Source organism: Notechis scutatus, chromosome 5 (assembly GCF_049901735.1).
Source record: "Notechis scutatus isolate UNSWTSFEM ecotype Mainland chromosome 5, rNotScu1.2, whole genome shotgun sequence".
Lineage (NCBI taxonomy): Eukaryota > Metazoa > Chordata > Lepidosauria > Squamata > Elapidae > Notechis > Notechis scutatus.
Window position 1 is genome coordinate 49,938,854 of NC_142013.1, and position 19,114 is coordinate 49,957,967.

General features: G+C 35.9%; 1 long non-coding RNA gene across 1 annotated transcript in view; it reads left to right on the top strand.

The window, feature by feature from the left end:
- The first annotated feature begins 2,406 nt into the window (after nt 1–2,406).
- Nucleotides 2,407–19,114, top strand: part of LOC148130473 (uncharacterized) — a 45,970-nt gene continuing 29,262 nt past the window's right edge. Inside the window, exon 1 of the long non-coding RNA XR_015749816.1 lies at nt 2,407–2,498. This is a non-coding gene — a long non-coding RNA (uncharacterized LOC148130473). The remainder of the gene's footprint in view (nt 2,499–19,114) is intronic.

The following is a 19,114-nucleotide window of genomic DNA, read 5'->3' on the forward strand; positions in this document are numbered from 1 at the left end:
AAGCACAGACTAGTACCGGGGTGAGCAGGTGGGCCCAACAGCTGATCATTGGAGCAAACCGGTTCGCTCCCAGCTGAACTTTGAAGCTACCGGTTTGCCCGAACCAAGCTGAGCCAGTAGAATCCCACCCCTGAAAACTACCCCATTGCTTTTCCTCTTAGAATTAGCTGAAATAACTTCCAGACCCAAAGTATTATTTATTAAATTCTTGTCAGTGTCAAGATTGAACCACTTTCCTTCTTTTAAATCTTAATGCTTTTCAACTTGCCAATGAACTGGGAGGGGGGGATGGAATGTTGAGAAGCTCTCCACTTCAGGTGCTAGAGAAAGACATGGATGGTTCCCATAACAAAAGGACGTCTCAATATTGAACAATGCAATCACCCAAGTGTGGGGAGAAGAGGAAGTTAGGCAAGCTTCCTCTTAACTAAGCAAGCCTTTGCACGGGAAAACCAGAGCTGGTTTCGTTTCTTTGGTACCAAAATGGTGTATCCAATAAAGTTTTACTTTGGGGATTTCAAAGATCCTGAGAATATATCGTTATTTTGGGTTCATTAGTCGGACAGTTGACATTAAACCACTTCTCACTAATGTAATGCAGCCTACTTGGATGCCTCCGAGAGAGCTGTAACCTAACAATGTCCAGAATGAAGTGGAAAGTTGATGCTGCAGCAAAGCCTGGAACGATCCCTCCTTAGGAGGCACTGGCAGCAGCCCAAGCTGACCCCGGAGCACAGACAGTGGTGACCCAATCCAAGATGAGGGTGGAAAAGATGGAGCATCCACTGGTATGTGAGGAAGGAGTTGTGGTCGGATCCATCCACAAATCTCTTTGATATAAGATCTGTAGTCAGTCAAAAGACATTTAGACCAAATATTGTCTTGTCTTAGGTTTTTGAGTTCAACCAAGCCTCACTAGATGATCGGCTTCTATGTCAACAAGATGAATTTGGCCAAGAAGGCATGGGTGACATTTATGAAGGGGATTTACCTGTATTTATCCCTTACCTGGGACAAGGGACAAGCTAGATCTGTGAGTAGGAAGGAATCAAACAGATGGACTGAAGTTGGAAAGAATTTGCAAGCAATTTTTATTCAAACAGCTACAATAATGAGATGCATTAGGGCTGCCCAGTTTTTCAAATATAATTTAGAGAAGGTGCTTTGGAGTGTGCAGGAGTACAAAAGTAGTACTTGTTTGCAATTTTTAAAAGCATCTCTTGCCACTATCATATAATCCCAAGAAAAGTCATGGCCACTTTAAATAATTACACACAAATTCTACACTTGTGGCTTTAATGCATTCTGAAACATCTTTCTGAAATGAATCCAAAACATTTATGCATCAGCCACTATAACAAACTTTAGTGATAAAGTTGAAACCAAATCCAGTATGTATTTTTCCATAGACATAAAGTTTAATAGGCATGTAAAACATAAATACAGCCACTTGAATATTTTTAAAATATGGTTCTCATAAAAATGTTTTTCATCTCCCTGGCACATCTGAAATTATTTTGGCAAAAACAAAAAAATCTTAGTGATCTAAATATAGAAGTTAAAATAGAAGGCTATTAAATACTATTTGCTGTCAGTAAATCAATGATATAATAATTACTCTCTTTCAGATCTTCAGAGAAACAGTATTCAAATACTGCTAATTTACCAACATTCTGGATTATTTCCAAAGCACACACAGAGATACTATTTAATAAGAACATCCTTTTATACTTCTGTGCCAAAAATATATGTGGGTATTGAACATAGATGGAAAAAGTGATACTCTTCAGTAGTTCCTTCTGTATTTCTAATCTTTGATTTAAAATTATGCTTTGTAAATAATGACAATGATTATAAATCCTGCTGTAAAATAAATTATTTCTTTTAAGCATTGTTATCACTGAACCTAAGTTTATAAGAACTGAATTTTTCATTATATGAAATCCCTAGATGTGGGGATGGGAGACCATTTTTGTAGATTGGTATTTTCTTTAAGTACCTAAAAAGCTGCTGCGTAAGGTGTTTGGAAATTTTAATTCAAGGAACTCTATCTTGAGGTTTTGATTATTATGCATACAAATGAATCTGTAATCAGAAGATGGTTATCTTTAAAAACATTCCTAAACATGAATACTGCTGACCTAAGAAGACTAATTATTTAATTATATTTTTTACAAAAGCCAATGCATTACATATGTTAAGCTTCAGATTTCATGTGTTCCACTTTCTTAAAACTGAGATACATTTCTCCCCACCATTGCCTTAAAATTATGGTTATGGCAGTCCCCACTTAGAGGGGGAAATGTGCATATGCCTATTTAACCTGAGTTGTTTCTAATGCTGTCTTCTCCTCTTCTTTCATTTTTCCTCTCAGGAGTTAAGCAGGACTACAGGAAATTCTTATACAGATGAATCCTACAAGTGAGTCATCAAGGAATGCAATAACAACAACCTCAGCAAAACTGCAAAGATCAGTAAAACTGAAGATTTTATAGACGGTAAAACAGCATGACTGGGAGGAGTGGGAGGCTAGAGAACAGACTGAACACAACCTTTAAAAAAAAGAAAGAAAGAAACAACATATTCCAAGAGAAAGAGGCAATTTCTTTGTCAGCACTCTTGCTTTTATGTTTGGCAACAAAGAGGTAAACATTAAAAAAGTCTAGACTGTCATAGAAGGTGGCCATAAACTCCAAGCTAGGATATATAGTTATTAGACAAAAAGAAGTAACCGAATGCACCAATTATCACATTAAACAAGAGGAAAACCTTCTAAGCACCAATTCCACCCGTGCTTTTTACAATTTTGTAAACAACAAACTAAAAGACTCAAGGTCCATCCCACCCTTGATAGGACCTGATGGTAAAGACTGCAACGACGACACCACTAAAGCCAACATCTTTAACACATTCTTCAGCTCAGTATTTGTAAACAGCAATGGATCATGCCCAGTATTTCCTAGCCGTACCACAGATAACAACAATGATCTAATACATATCGATTTTACAGAAGACAATGTTGAAAAAGCACTACGCAATCTAAAACCATCTCTATCTATTGGACCTGATGGAATATGTGCCTACTTCTTTAAAAAGCTATCCACTGCCATAGCCAAACCTCTAAGCATAATCTTTGAAAAATCTTTCAGGACCAGCTCCTTGCCTAACCTATGGTCACAAGCCACAGTCATCCCCATCTTCAAAAAGGGAGACCCAAGCCGGAGTTTCGGTTTGTCGGCTCGCGAGCGGTAGGGATTCGCGAAGCTGCGCAATCCCTGCCGCGCTAGCCGTTTTGGGGCTCCGACCCGGACGGGTGCGGAGCAAGGCTGCCCTGCAGGGGTAGCTGAAGGTAAGGGGATCCGGAGGAAGGGTCTGGGGTGTTGCAGACCCCCTCCCTGGCTGGCAGAACCCCTTTTACCAGGACGGTGCAGCGGCGGTCCGTAATGGCCGCCACAAAGAAGTCGGCAGCCGGGCAAGTATGCGCAGGAGGAAGAAGAGAAAGTTATTGAAAGTGAAAGTTCTTCTTGGTCGACCCAGGGCTTTGAGATTTATCTAATTTAATTCCTGGAAAAGATGGTTTTTTGATGATTTTTTCCACAAGAGAAAAAAAGCGGCTATTTTGAGGTGCTGAAAGGAAAGTTTACTCTCCCTCCCGACGGAATTAAGCCGGAAGGAGAGGATAAAGAAAATATATAAATTTGGATCTTGTTGGAGGAGATGCCTTGAAGATTTGAGGACAGAAATATAATTTTAATAAGGCTTTAAAATATAGATTTGGACTCTTTTTTTTTATTTGTTTGATACCACCCTGGAAGAGGAAGGGGAATTTTGGCTTGCTTGGATTTATTGAGGATTGTGGATTTTGGGATTGTTTTACCTTTCTCTCGGAATATTTGGTTGGTGTAAGAAGAAAGAGGAATAAAGAAAAGAAAAGATTTATTTATAATGGCTTTCCCTTTTGAAGACCTGAGGGATGAATATGAGCAAACAAAAGCAGCCTGCAAAGATGGTATGGAAAAAGCTTTTCTATTCCTAGAAATGGCGCTGGTTAATTACCAACAGACAATGGAACAGATGGAAACAGAAGAAGAACAACAAGGAAGAGACGAAGACGCCATCTTTATTGAATCCCAAAACTTATCTAAGGAAGAAGGAAGGAAGAGAGCAAGGAAAATGAAGGACTTAAGATCTAAAAAACATTTGAGAAAGAGAAAAATATGATGCAAAGTAAATATAATGATAGCAAACAAGAGAAAAAGGGAACACAACAGAGAAGGGATCCCAGCAAGGCAGAGGTTAGAAGAAGAAGGGGGTAGGAAGATTTGGTGGGGAAGAAAGAAAGGGGGAAGGCGGAGAAAAGCCTCAAAGTTTTAAAATTGGATGGGAGAAGAGGAATTTTTTTAGGGACAAAGGATGAAATATAAACTTCTGTAAGAAAGATTCTGCTAGGTACAGAAGATGGTATTGTAACATTTATATTTGAAATAGTAAATTAGAATGGTTTAAGATTTAATAAGAAATTAAAATGTTGAAGTTTTTAATAATGATTGATTTTTAAAATGTAATAAAATATTGAAGGAAAGGAGGATACAATGTATTTAAACATTTTTGGTGGATAGAATGTACCAAGCAGAACCAAATTGGGTATTTGTTATGTTGAATGTTAATTTTACTAACTTAGGGGAGGATAGAAAGGCATCATACTCTGATTAGTGATTTCAGGAGAAATTCTTTTTATTATAAGAAGAGATAGAGGGATAATGAATGGGCAAAAGATATAAATTTAATGATTTAATTAAGATGGATTAAATAAGATAGAATTGTGAAGAGTGATATGCGCTGCCCATGCAGAGAGGTAACTGGGGCCAAGGTACTTTACTAAAAGATTTTTTTATGTTTGTTTGTGTTTGTTTGTGTTTTATGAGAATATTGGGGAAATTTTTGTAGAAAGACAGGAAAAGATTTAAATATGTAATGATTTGTTTGTTGTTGAAACTTTTAATAAAACTTATTTAAAAAAAAAAAGGGAGACCCAAGCCTAGTTGAAAATTACAGACCAATCTCCTTATGCTGCGTCACCTGTAAAGTCATGGAATCAATTATTAACCAATCCATCATCCTCCACTTAGAGACAAACAACCTACTCTCCAATAAACAATTTGGTTTCAGAAAAAAACTATCCTGTAATCTGCAACTCTTACACTGCAAAAACATATGGACGACACAACTCGACAATAGACGCAATCTACATAGACTTCTGTAAAGCCTTTGATTCAGTGGTACACGACAAACTACTCCTAAAAATAAAATCCTATGGTATCTCTGGACAACTGAATAACTGGATAGAAGCATTCCTGGCAAACAGACAACAAATGGTCAAAATTGGGAGCGTCCTATCAAATTCTGTACCTGTCAATAGTGGTGTCCCCCAAGGCAGTGTTCTAGGACCAACTCTCTTCATACTCTACATAAATGACCTCTGTGATCATATTAAGAGCAATTGCGTTCTTTTCGCTGATGATGTAAAGCTGTTCAATACCACAGACAATACTGCTACCCTACAAAAAGATCTTGACTATGTATCAGAATGGTCAAACAAATGGCAACTTCAAATCTCAACAAATAAATGCTCTGTCTTACATATTGGCAAAAAAATCAGAAAATAAAATACAAGCTGAATAGTCAAGATCTTGTTGATGACCCAAGCTCTGTAAAGGACCTTGGAATACTCACCTCTAATGATCTAAGTGCTAGAGCCCACTGCAACTACATAGCCAAAAAGGCATTAAGAGTTGTTAACCTAATCCTACGTAGCTTTTTCTCTGGTAATATCACACTACTAACCAGAGCATACAAAACATTTGCTAGACCAATACTCGATTACAGTTCATCAGTCTGGAACCCACATTACGTATCTGATATTAGCACAATTGAGAAAGTCCAGAAATATTTCACAAGAAGAGTTCTCCACTCCTCTACTCGTTGTAGAATACCTTATGCCACCAGACTTGAAATTCTAGAACTAGAAAACCTTGAATTACGCCGTCTTCGGTCTGATTTAAGCATGGTATATAAAATCATACATTGCAATGTCCTACCTGTCAATGAATACTTCAGCTTCAACCATAACAACACAAGAGCACACAATAGATACAAACTCAAAGTAAACCGCACCAAACTTGATTGCAGGAAATACGACTTCAGCAATAGAGTGGTCAATGTCTGGAATACTCTACCCGACTCTGTAGTTTCTTCCCCAAACTCCAAAAACTTTAACCTTAGACTGTCTACTATTGACCTCACCCCTTTCCTAAGGGCGTGCATAAGCGCACCAACGTGCCTACCGTCCCTGTCCTATTGTTTCTCTTTATTCTTCTTTTATTTTTCTTAATACCCATTTCATGTATTCACAACTATGTATACACTTATACTTATTATCTTGTAAACAATTGGCAAATCAAATAAATAAATAAATAAAATAAATAAATAAATAATAAGAACAATCTAATGGAGTACGAAAACGCCAATCCATGGACAGAAACTGCCAATCCAAAAACTCCATATGTTTAATAGCAGATCAGGTCCCTTCCTTAGTTATAACTATTAAGAGATCTTTATTTGCCTGAGTCCATTCTTTCAATAGGCTCTAATGGAACACAAATATGGTAAATTACTTCAATGGCTTGTGAGGCCGTGTCCAAAATCTTAAGGTAACTTAATTGATTAAATGTATGCTATTTGCTGAACAACTCCAGAATGACTCTGGATAGCTAACACTAAAGCACAGTACAGTTCAAAATGTCAGCTTAAACAAGTAAGACAAGGACAATATAAATAACAGAATGGCTAATCTTGTCACAGAAAAAAATGTATTTCAGCTAAACTCACGAGGAGTTCCAAACACCCTAACACAAAACCTGGGACAGTAGCCGGGTCTTTAATACCTTCCTGTTCTTGGGGTGGGAGACACCCAGATCTTGGAATGAACTTCAGTCCAAAGGGGTAAAGTAACCTGAGAAAGACTCCCTGCAACTGGCTGACATTTTCTTAGTGAAGTTAAGAGCTGACTAAGCTTCACTCTGAATCTCCATAGTTGTAGCTCAGTACTCTAACCATGGTTCTTATGGTATCTGATACATGGCCATTGAAATTATTTTGTTTCATATTTTGTATTGCTATTAAACAATGAGTTTAATAGCTTAAGATCCACAAAAGAATAAACCTTCTTAGGCCAATTATTCAAAGATCAGAACTTGGAATACTGTTTTGTAACTATTTAATTAAATATATTAACATATTACTTAACTTGTTGCCTGCCTTAATCACTGAACAAATCAAGGTAACATGCAAAAAATAAAGATTAAAAATCTGAAATACAATATTATAGAAAAAAGATACATCAGATCATGTTGCAAAACATTAGTGCTACTAAAATCAATCTGCTTGATGCTACAACTCAATTTGCCCCAAAGAAAAATCTACACATTCTTTACTATTATTCTAAAGGCCAGTAGGGCCAGGTCCATATGGTAACTTTTCTAAAGGATCTATTCACCCATCACTGAGAAAGATGTAGCATTATAAAATTGGATGATGCCCCCACCTCCACCATTGCCTGATTCAATTGTGCCAGCGCAGATACAATTCTGCTTTGAACAGACATGGGTCTGGCTCACAGGTTTAGCTACCTGTCAAAATCTGATTTTGAAATAACTGATCAGTGGAATCAGGATGTGGCCTGGAAAGCAGGGGAAGTTCTCCTGCTCTACTAAACATTCTTTCCTACTCCACTCATGATGAGTAGGATGGGAAGGATGCTTGGTAAAACAGAAAAGCCTTTCCTATCATACTGAATAGGATACTAATTCTGGAAAGTACCTAAGAATAAAGTAAACTTACCAGATTTCCAATCTCTTGGAAATAAACTTTGTGGAGAAAAAATAGTACCAATCGTTACACATTCAGATCTCCAGTCCCACAGACATTAACCATGAGTGTGAAAACCTGGCAGCTGTGTCTCGCAATTTTTTGCATTATCCTTCTACCATAGCTTTAGCACTGAGCTGTAATAGAATAGGAGAATAGAATAGCAGATATATTCTCCCCAACTCAGTGATCTGCCTCAGTACCTGTCAGTTGTTTGGGGAACAACTTTTAAATTTGGGGTAACCACTCCAGAAAAGGTGTGCAATATTCAGGCTGGTTTTGAGCATGAATTTAGTAATCTTTCACAAGATCACTGAGCACATGTTTAAAAGTAACTCTTCAAATTACTTTTCATAACTGACCATGGATGGAGTGCTGCTCTGTGCAGTGGGAAAGCTCTTTTCCGTCTCCTCTACTCTTGTTCTTATTCTCCTTGCCATGTTCTTCTCTGTGCCAGCAGCTCTTTCCAATTAATACACAGACAGACTTAGAGATTTACTGAAGTAAGTTTTAAGACCACATTTGAAAATCGATAAAAGAATGTATCAACTGGCAGGTGGGATAAGCACAGGGGCGGGATTCTACCAGTTCACACCTATTCACTAGAACCGGTTGTTAACTTTCTAAGCAGTTCGGAGAACTGGTTGTTAGAAGAAATTACTGGCCTAATCCTGTAAGGAAGGCAAGAAGGAAACATTCTGATGTTGCTTACAGAAACTGATTCTCTGTTAACCCTTATTACATTCTTGGCAGGACTAGACTTCCTGTCTCAGGAACTTATCTGGAGTTTTTTTCCCCCCTCCTTTGCTGTTATTTTGCTTGTGTGGAGTGACCATTCAATGTTACAATGGCACTGAAAAAAGCGACTTATGACTATTAGTCACACTTATGACTGTTGCAGCATCCTCACAGTCATGAGAGGCCAGGTGAGGAGATGCGTGCCTTGATGTGAGTGATATTGAGTTGGCCCCGTCCAGCCAAAAACATGACCACCAAGCCATGTCACCCGGTCACATGACCACCAAGCCATGCCCACCAACTAAGCCATGCCCACAAAACTGGTTGTTAAAAAATTTGAATCCCATCCCTGGATAAGCATACCCCAAAACAGCAAGATTAAAGCAGCTTTCTCTGTTCCTTTTTATTGTGTAGCCCCTCTCTTCTATTAGTAGCCACTCACAGTGTCTAAACTGAAAATTTTATTTATTTGATTTGTCAATCACTTACAAAATAATAGGTATAAGTATAAACATGAGTAAGAATATATAAAATAGATACGATTAATTGGGGACAAAAGGAGACAATACCCAAGTTCTAACTCATGCCTGCACAGATTAATCAGTAGCTGCTTTATCTGAATCACTAAATTTTGACATGGATTAAATGTTAAGAACGTTGCCTTTTACTTGCTATCTGTTTAAGCAGGGGAAAAAGTACTTTAGTACTGGAACAAGGAAGGGCATTTTTGAACTTCCCCAGGTAGCGGTTAAGGATAAGTAGAGGCAATGCCATGCTATATGGCAGGGCAAAATGTAATTGCTTGAGAATATTTGAGCTATGGTCAATTGTGAGGGGGGGGAGTCCTTCTGTGTATTTTGTACATGTACTTAGATGCAGATGTGTTTTATCTCACTCTCAGGTTGTACAGCTTGCTGATTTAAGCAGCTACTTCTTTTAAGTATCAGAAACAGGGACCGAAGTGGAAAAATTTGAACTAGACAAGAAAAATGTTAAATGGGAAGTTTAGGCTTTTATACATGTATTTATTGACTTTATGAAATATTACTGTACCAATAAGCCCTAATACTGCCCTATTTTATTCTAGATGACTTATGAACAAAATAAGAAATAATGGGACTATATTCAAGTTGTTTGAATTAAATTGCCACACCATAAAAGGAGTGAAAACAGCCTAAAGCCAAAGTAAACAAAAATAAAGGAGGAAAATCTTTCTACACTTAATGTATCACAGTTTTTAGCTACCTGTAATTATATATTTCTAGATTACCAGATAGGTTGATATTTATATAGGCATCCTAGAACTACATACTGTGGGCTGGCTCTGTCTGTCTCTCTGTCTTTGCATCATATTTCCTGATGATCTTCAGAGGTTTTCCAATCACAGTCTGTTACTTTTTATTTTTATTTTATTTTATTTATTTGATTTGCCAATTGTTTACAAGATAATAAGTATAAGTGTATACATAGTTGTGAATACATGAAATGGGTACATATAAGAAAAATAAAAGAAGAATAAGAGAAACAATAGGACAGGGACGGTAGGCACGTTGGTGCGCTTTATGCACGCCCCTACAGACCTCTTAGGAAAGGGGTGAGGTCAATAGTAGACAGTCTAAGGTTATTACTTAACTTCTTTTATTAAAGTTATGCACTGAAATCTAACAAATATATTTCCTTTCAGCAATCAGCATATTGAAAATTTAGCTAATTAGTAAATATGTTAACATTTGGCTTATTGATATTAAGAATTCTAATAGTGTCAAATCCGTGTATCTGTCATTTCTTCAGTGGAAGAAGAAAAGGCGGGGGGGAGAATGATAAAGAAATCCTTTCTTGATGTAACTTGAATACATTCAATCTTATATCGAATTTGTATAACCCACACATGATACAATGGAGAGAGGAATCCCAGATGGCCGGAACCTAACACCTCTGAGCAGCATAGCCAGGAGATGAGAAGACCATAAAAATTCCAGTGAGATATATGCTTGGGAAACTGTGGAAAACATCGTTCCTTCAGAAGGGGTGGGGGTGGAATAAACATACTGGCTTTTGTTTCCCAAAATACACATTGAGAGAAAGGGAGGGGTTCTAAACTCCCTTATCTATCTCTGCATGTACGTTTTGATACATTTTCAGAAGTTCATTCTAGTTGATTGAATGGGAAAAGTTCTGTAGCCTGACAGTTGTATTGTGAGGATTTGCGGGATAAAGTTTATTTGGGCAAGCTAGAAAGCTGCATCAGAGGTGCATTATTTGGTTTTAGTCCTTATGTTTTGCCTAGACATAAGAACACTAAACCATCTTCTTTAAAAAGGGGATTTGTCCATTGGAAGTGGCAAATCTGACTGTCCAGAATTTACATGTCCTTCATGAAAAGGACATCTCTGAGGTTAGACGTTACTTCCTTCACACTGAGTTAAATATGCATAACCAGGATATATTTAGTGAACAAATTATCAATAAATAGCTGAGTGGCCTTAATCTTTTCCTTCATCTGTAGCTTGAGTTTTTTAAAAAATTTGGAAGAATTTTTTTTTTTACTACAGCAATAAACATGATTACAAGTTCAGAACTTAAAAATACTACTAAAGGGAACTTGGATCATCATTTTAATATATTTATCTTAAATAATTTTAGGCAAGTGATTGTATATATTATATGTATTATATTTAATAATAATAAATAATAACCTTTTTCATATTATTTAAGATTTAGATCTTTGAGTCTATTGTAGTGGATTGCAAATATCTCTATCAATACTAGTTATATGATGCCATAGGTATGTGACTTGCTGTTTTGCTATTTTGTTCTTTTTATTGATTTTATTGTTATATTTATGATGGCAAATAGTGGTTGAGTTGCTATAAACATTTACTAAAAAATAATAATAACAAGAAAAGCTGGGAACCTCAAAATAAGTAATTTGTTGAGAAGAAAAATCTAAAGTGCTTTGGAAATTTATTCATCTATTTTTCTTTAGTATTCAATCTACATCTGCATATCTGCAAGTTATATTCATGGGCATTAAGGCACAATATCAAAACTGTAGAGGGTTAAGGGCATCATTAGTTGATAATAAAATTATCTAGATATTGCTTCAACTATTGAGAGGTCAGGAGACACACATATTACTTGAATTAGATAAGGTTCTAATGGTCATTTTTGAATGCTGGACTAAACAACAGTAGTTATTAGAAACCCATCTAATTAAAGGGCTAACCATAAAAGTTCAATGACCTAAATACTTCACATATGATGGAAAAGGCAGCTGCTCTTTGAATATAAAGTTTTTAAAACATTGCTACAAAAAAAATCCAGTGAAGGAAAGAAGAATCAAACTGTATTTTCTATTACACAGCTATAGGATGTATTTTTTTAAAATAAAAAACATCCAGACAAGTTTTCAAAGGATAATAAATTTCTACATAATAAACTCCAATAGAATTTTCTATCTCACTTCTTGATGCCTAGGAGATCAGAAATATACTTGTTTGCTAATTTCTACTTTGGAAAAGAAAGTCTAATGATGAATAACTGTGGTGAAACTCCCTTTTTGTGTGAACACACCCACTGCTGCTTATCCAAGCAATGCTAATCGATGGAAAACCCAGCTTACTAAGCAGGTATAGTGGAGTTGAGTGGATGTGAACAACTGACACTTTTTTATCTTGGAAAATAATGATAATTTTGTTTTGTTTTAATTTTTTTGTACATGTTTCAGCAGCAGCTGCCTTTTGCTGCTCTCAAAAAGTTAAAATTAATTATGGTTAGTTCTTGAATAAGGAAGCTCTTGGGAATTTCAGTGCTATAGGCTTAATTCAAAGTGACCATGTCATACTACAATTCAACATAACACGAACACAAGCAATAGAACATAATGATACCAGAGTCTTAGATTTTAAAAGAGCTGATTTTAATAAACTCAGAGACAACTTAGGAAAGGTTCCTTGGATGAAAATCCTAAAGGGGGAAACAACTTAAGAAAGTTGAGAAACTTGGGAAACTCTGAAAAATATGATCATAAAAGCCCAGTCCAGCACAATATCACAGAAAGGGGGGGAAAAACAAGAAATCCAAGAAGAAACCAGCATGGCTGCCCAAAGATCTCTCTGACCAATTGAAAGAAAAAAAGGACAAGTACAAAAAATGGAAAGAAGGACACACAACTAAGGCAAAATATTAGCAGATAGCCAGAATCTGCAAAGACAAAGTCAGGAAAGCAAAGGTTCAACATGAACAAAGACTTGTAACAAAAATCAAGGCAATGAAAAAACTTTCTTCCAACATATATATAATAAGGGAAAAAAATCAAGGAAACAGTAGGTCCACTAAAGAGAAAAGACAGCAAGGAAGTAACAGGCAACAGAGAGAAAGCAGAGCTGTTTAACTCATTCTTTGCATCGGTCTTCACACAAAAAGAAACTATAGCCCAACCTACCAAAAACATAACTGTAAAAGGCAGACTAGAAATAAAAGTTAAAATAAGAAAAAAATAAGAAGAAATCACCTGTCTGTCTTGATGAATACAAATCACTGGGACCTGATGGATTATATCCCAGAATTCTAAAGGAACTAGAAGATGTCATCCCAGAACCACTATACCACATCTTTCAAAAATCCTGGGGAACTACTAGAGGACTGGAAAGAGCTGATGTGGTTCCCATCTTCAAAAAAAAAAGTGGGGGGGGGGGGAACAGACCCCGGAAACCACAAACCAATCAGTCTAACATCAATACCTGGGAAGATACTGAAAAAGATAATAAAAAACAGATCTGCCAACATCTAGAAATGAGTAAAGTAATAATTAGCAGTCAGCATGGATTTGTTAAAAAACAGATAATGCCAAACCAAAATTATTTCATTCTTCAATATAGTGCCTAAATTAGTAGACCAGTGAAATACTGTGGACATAATATACTTAGACTTCAGCAAGGCATTCGACAAAGTAGACCACAACTTACTTCTTGGTAAGCTAGAAAAAAGTGGGATAGATAGCATCACCCCCAGATGGATTTGTAACTAATTGACAAACCATACTCAATGAGTAATCCTTAATAGGTTTATGTCTACATGGAGGGAAGTAAGCACTGGGGTACCAGAAGGTTCCATCTTAGGGCCAGTACTTTTCAATATCTTAATAAACAACTTAGCTGAGAGAATAGAAGGGGAACTTACCAATTTTGCAGATGATACTAAGCTGGCAGGAATAGCTAATACCCTAGAAGATAGGCTCAACATCCATATGGATCTTGACAGACTAGAACACTGGGCCGCAACTAACAAAATGAAATTCAACATAGAGAAAAGTAAAGCCTTAGGCAAAAAAAAAAAAAAGGGTACACATACAGATTGGGTGAAACCAGGCTTAATAAGAAGGCAGAGCCTCCTTGCTGACGGACCGTAGATCATGACTCTCTGCAGCTATGGTCCGAAAGGAAAGAAAGAGGTGGATAACATCTGAACAACTGACAACTGGGCAATACAACTAAACAAAAGTACCCCGTGATTAAGGTAATATGGAATTTTTAAGAAAAGAAAAGTGAGTGGCGAAATTACAAAGGGACAGGGAAAAAAAAAAAAGAAAATATTTTTGACAGCTAAGTGGGGCTTTGAACCGGGAAAGGAAGAAGCTGGAACTAAAGATTTAACTAAATTGGACTAAAATATTTTGGGAATAAACAGGCATAAAATAAAGCTGGACTTAAGATTGTCAAAAAATAATAATAATAAAGTTTACAAATTGGAGACTGGACTGTGCTGGAATATTGAGGTTTGAAAAACCCTAAATGAAAAAATAGGGGGAAAAGGTGAAGACTTTCTATAATGGAGAGTGCCACATTTTGACAAAAACTTGAGCTCAAACAAAAGGGAAAGCATCCTGTTTCTGAATGAACTTGTGTGGATATAACATTAAAGAAATATTGAAACAAAGTAAGAATCTTAGAAAGTGAAAGCAGAACCAGAATAAAGGAAAAAGCAAGGAAAGACTGACTGTGGGATTGATTGATGTTTTTGGTATAGACCCTGGGCTGGAATAACTGAGAACTTTAGAAAATTGAAAGAAGAAAGAAGGAAAGTAAAAGTGTTTTGTTGTTTTTTTGTGGACTTTAACGATAATAAAATATAAGAGTGTGTAATGATGATATCTCTTCAGGAATTAAAAATGGAACTTAAAAATATGAGAGAATTACTACAGGAAAGAAGTGGATCACTTTGCTCTGTGTTAGAAAAAATGGAAATGGCGATTGAAGAATAAGAAGAAAGAGCTTCAGAGGAGGAGGAGTCGATTCAAGGAGAAGACATTTTAAATAGACAATTAACACAAAGAACACTACAAAGACATGGGAAAAGAAAGAAGGTTAAAAAGTTGAGATTTAAGAAGGCAATCAAAGGGAATACCTGTGAAGTCAGGAAAGGCAGAAAGACCCAGCAGAAAAGGGGAAAGGAAGATATTAAGAAAGAGAGGGATATAAACTGGAATGAGAAAAGATATGGGGAAAAGAGGGGGAGGAGAAGCAGTAAGAAACAGGTGCATGAAATAAAGAAATACGGAAATAGTAAAATGTTGAAAAGAAATTGTTTTTTCAGAGATAATGGTTGATGAATTAAAAAGGGGATTCTGCAGGGTGACAAGGGGTAATAAGAATATTTCTGCAATTAAAATATTTAGAAAATAGGGTAATATAGATACTGATAACTCTTATTAAAAATCAAGGGGGGGAAATATGCTGCGGAATCCAAATGAAAAGATGTAATGATTATTATTGTAACTTCTTAAAAATAATGGTTTATTGGGAATCAAGATGAGGGAATAAAGGTATATTTTAATAATTGAGGTGTCACACTCAAAGCAGTAAAAGGGGGGAAACCTATACTTGTTTTTTTTTAGTGTTAAAATTTGTATTAATCTAGAATTTATAAAAAGGATGTGTAATGGAAAGGGAATATGACAGACTAAAGAACCAACTAAATTAATAAGTTAACATAGACTATTAAAAGCAAGGAGAGACATTGGTAACTTTTATTATTATTATTATTATTATTATTATTATTATTATTATTATTATTATTATTCAAACATATATTATTTATCTTTATTTTTAAAATAAATATTAAAGGATTATATTTGAAATAATTGAAATGAAACAAAAAGATGTTTCGATTGAGATTAAGGAAAGAGGCTAGAATTAATGTGTTTGTTTCTCTCCTTACATTTCTCTCCTTCCATTTGGAATGGAAAAGGTAATAATAGAATTAAGTATGCATATATGAATGTATAATTGCTGTCATATTTGTATGTAAAGGTGATGACCCAGAAATATGTTGTCCACTAAAAAGAGATTTTTGTTTTTAATGTGAAAAACTGAATAAAATTTGTTTAAAAAAAAAAAAATGAATAATTGTGAGAGGGATCTTGGAGTCTTAGTGGACAACCAGTTAAATATGAGCCAGCAGTGTGCGGTGGCAGCCAAAAAAGCCAACACAATCCCAAATTGTATTAACAGAGGGATACAATCAAGATCAAGGGAAGTACTAATACCACTCTATAAAGCCTTAGTAAGACCACACATAGAATATTGCATCAGTTTTGGTCACCACGTTATAAAAAAGATGTTGAGACTCTAGAAAAAGTACAGAGAAGAGCAACCAGGATGATTAGGGGACTGGAGACTAAAACATATGAAGAACAGTTACTGGGCATGGCTAGTCCATTGAAGAGAAGGACCAGGGGAGACATGATAGCAGTGTTCCAATATTTGAGGGGCTGCCACAAAAAGGAAAGGGTAAAGCTATTTTCCAAGGCACTTGAAGGCCAGACAAGGAATAATGGATGGAAACTGATCAAAGAGAGATTTAACTTAGAAATAAGGAGAAATTTTCTGACAGTGAGAAAATCAACCAATGGAATAGCTTGCCTTTGGAAGTTGTGGGAGCTCATCACTGGAGGCTTTCAAGAAGAGATTGTACTGCCATTTGTCAGAAATGGTGTAGGGTCTCCTGCTTGGGCAGGGGATTGGACTAGATGACCTACAAGGTACCTTCCAATTCTGTTAATCTTATTTTATCTAATCTAATCTAATCTAATCAAAATTGCTATCCTTATTTTAACAGAATAAAAATTGCAATCAAATCACCCATCCCAGCAAAAGCCAATAACAAACCATAATAATGTTATTAAGAAAACTATACAAATTACATGTATTCACTGGGAGTCTTTAAAAAAAACTCTAAGCAATTCTTCTGGCTTTCACTTGATAGTTTAGCAAAGCACACAACATTAAATAACTTTTTCTATATTGCTTATATGATTGGAAAATTGCAATTATATTAACTGGACCAATCTTATATTTGAATAAAGTAATTCTTCATGTTGAATTTGAACACTAAGGTTGCACTCATGAATTGTGAAGCTCTTCATGGTTAATGGCGCTAGTTTCTTCGTTACCCTCTATTTTAGAAAACTGCAGCAGTGAAAATATTACTGTACTATTTTTCTATCTTTCAAGTTATTTTCATTTCATTTCTTTTTTCTTTAAATTGAAAATTATGGTATGGATGTCAAGGAATGAGGGAAATCTAACTGTATCTTTATAATAAAGTTTCTGTATTACAATTTGTATTACACTTTTTATTGTTGAGATAACGATTACACTCAAGCTTACTTTTATAGGGATTATAGGAATTATAATATAGGAATTATTAACAGAGGTGCAGCAACTTCATACAGTATATTGCAAGTAGAAAAAAACCAATCTTAGTATTTCACATGTCTTTCTTGTAATTCCAAGGATGTTAAATTTGCTTTCATTATCATTAAATAATGACTATTTTAGGAGTTCAGAAAGCCACGTATTAAAATCATCCCCATCAGTTTTTTTCAGTCTACTTGACAAACATAAAAAGGACTTTGTTATACTGAATATTCTGGTACAGCAGTTCTAGTTAGATTTGGAGATCTTTTTACACATTCAGGACAAAGATGACCATTGTAAATTGTCAGTTTCCTTAATGTCGCCATTTGAGATATGAAGCTACTATTGAGCAAATATGGCATTGGTATTTTTAAAAAATACTGATAAGGGAGAAATGACAAAGACTCATTTTGTCAACACGGCCTTGCATTTTTTTTAAAAAAAATTGGCACATAGGCTATTTTAGCATGCCCCTCTACCCTCTTCAATGTGATGACCTTCCATTCCATTATCCACTGACAAAGTTCTCTCTGACTTTTAAACATTTAATTCATACATGCAGAGCATAATACTCTCGAAAATTGCCAATGAACTTTTACTTACAAACACTCTTCTTTCTCATAATTCTGGGGAAAAAGAATACTGTTGTTATTTTCAAATGTATTTAACATCATAGCTAAGACTTCTTGAAACATAATTTCCTTACATAATCTAACTGATGTGGTAGTAATAAATACTGTATAATTCTCTGTCAATAGAATAGAATGGAATGGAGTGGAGTGGAGTGGAGTGGAATAGAGTAGAGTAGAGTAGAGTAGAGTAGAACAGAACAGAACAGAACAGAACAGAACAGAACAGAACAGAATAGAACAGAACAGAGCTGGAATGGACCTTGGAGGCCTTGTAGTGCAACTGTCAACTAAAAAAAAATTACTTCTTTGGTCTTTTTAGTTGCCAGCAGAAAGGGAGTGGGGGAAAGCAACGCATTCCTGAAATGCTTCAGATAATTACTAGGCAGCCAAAAGCTGTCAGCGCACAACAATATTACTGGAGAGCATGGTCGATGACTCTTGTCTATGGATATGTCCCATTGGAAAATATACATTCAGAGGGTGGGGGGAAGACCAGGGCCAAGGGGGAAATGAATTATGTATTTTAGTGCCGGCTGCACCCACCTAACACCAACATGGCCATTCCTAATAAATCATTTTTTTTTACTCTGAGAGTTGCGGCTAGAGACTTATGATTTGAATGGGTGTGGATTTGTTGTAGCCCTGGCAGCAACACCAAGCTCAAGCAGGAGAGCACTATACCATTTCAAACAAGTGGCTGTCCAATCTTTTCTTAAAGACTTGAAGGGATGGAGCACCTACAACTTCAGAAGACAAGCTGTTCCATTGGTTAATTGTTCTCACTGTTAGGAAGTTTCTCCTTAATTGCAGTTGCTTCTCTCCATGATTAGTTTCATGTTCATTGTTTCTTGTTTTGTTGTCTGGTGCCTTCTGGTGCTTTGAAAAATAGGTTGACCTTATCTTCTTTGTGGCAGCCCTTCAAATACTGGAATATTGCTATCATGTCACCCCTACTCTTTCTTTTCTCTAGACTAGTCAACCCCAAATCCTTCAACCATTCTTCATATGTTTTAGTCTCCAGGCCTTTAATCACCTTAGTTGCTGTTTTCTGCATTTTTGTTTCAAAATCTCAACATCTTTTTTTTAATGTGGTAACCAAAACTGGATGCAGTATTCCAG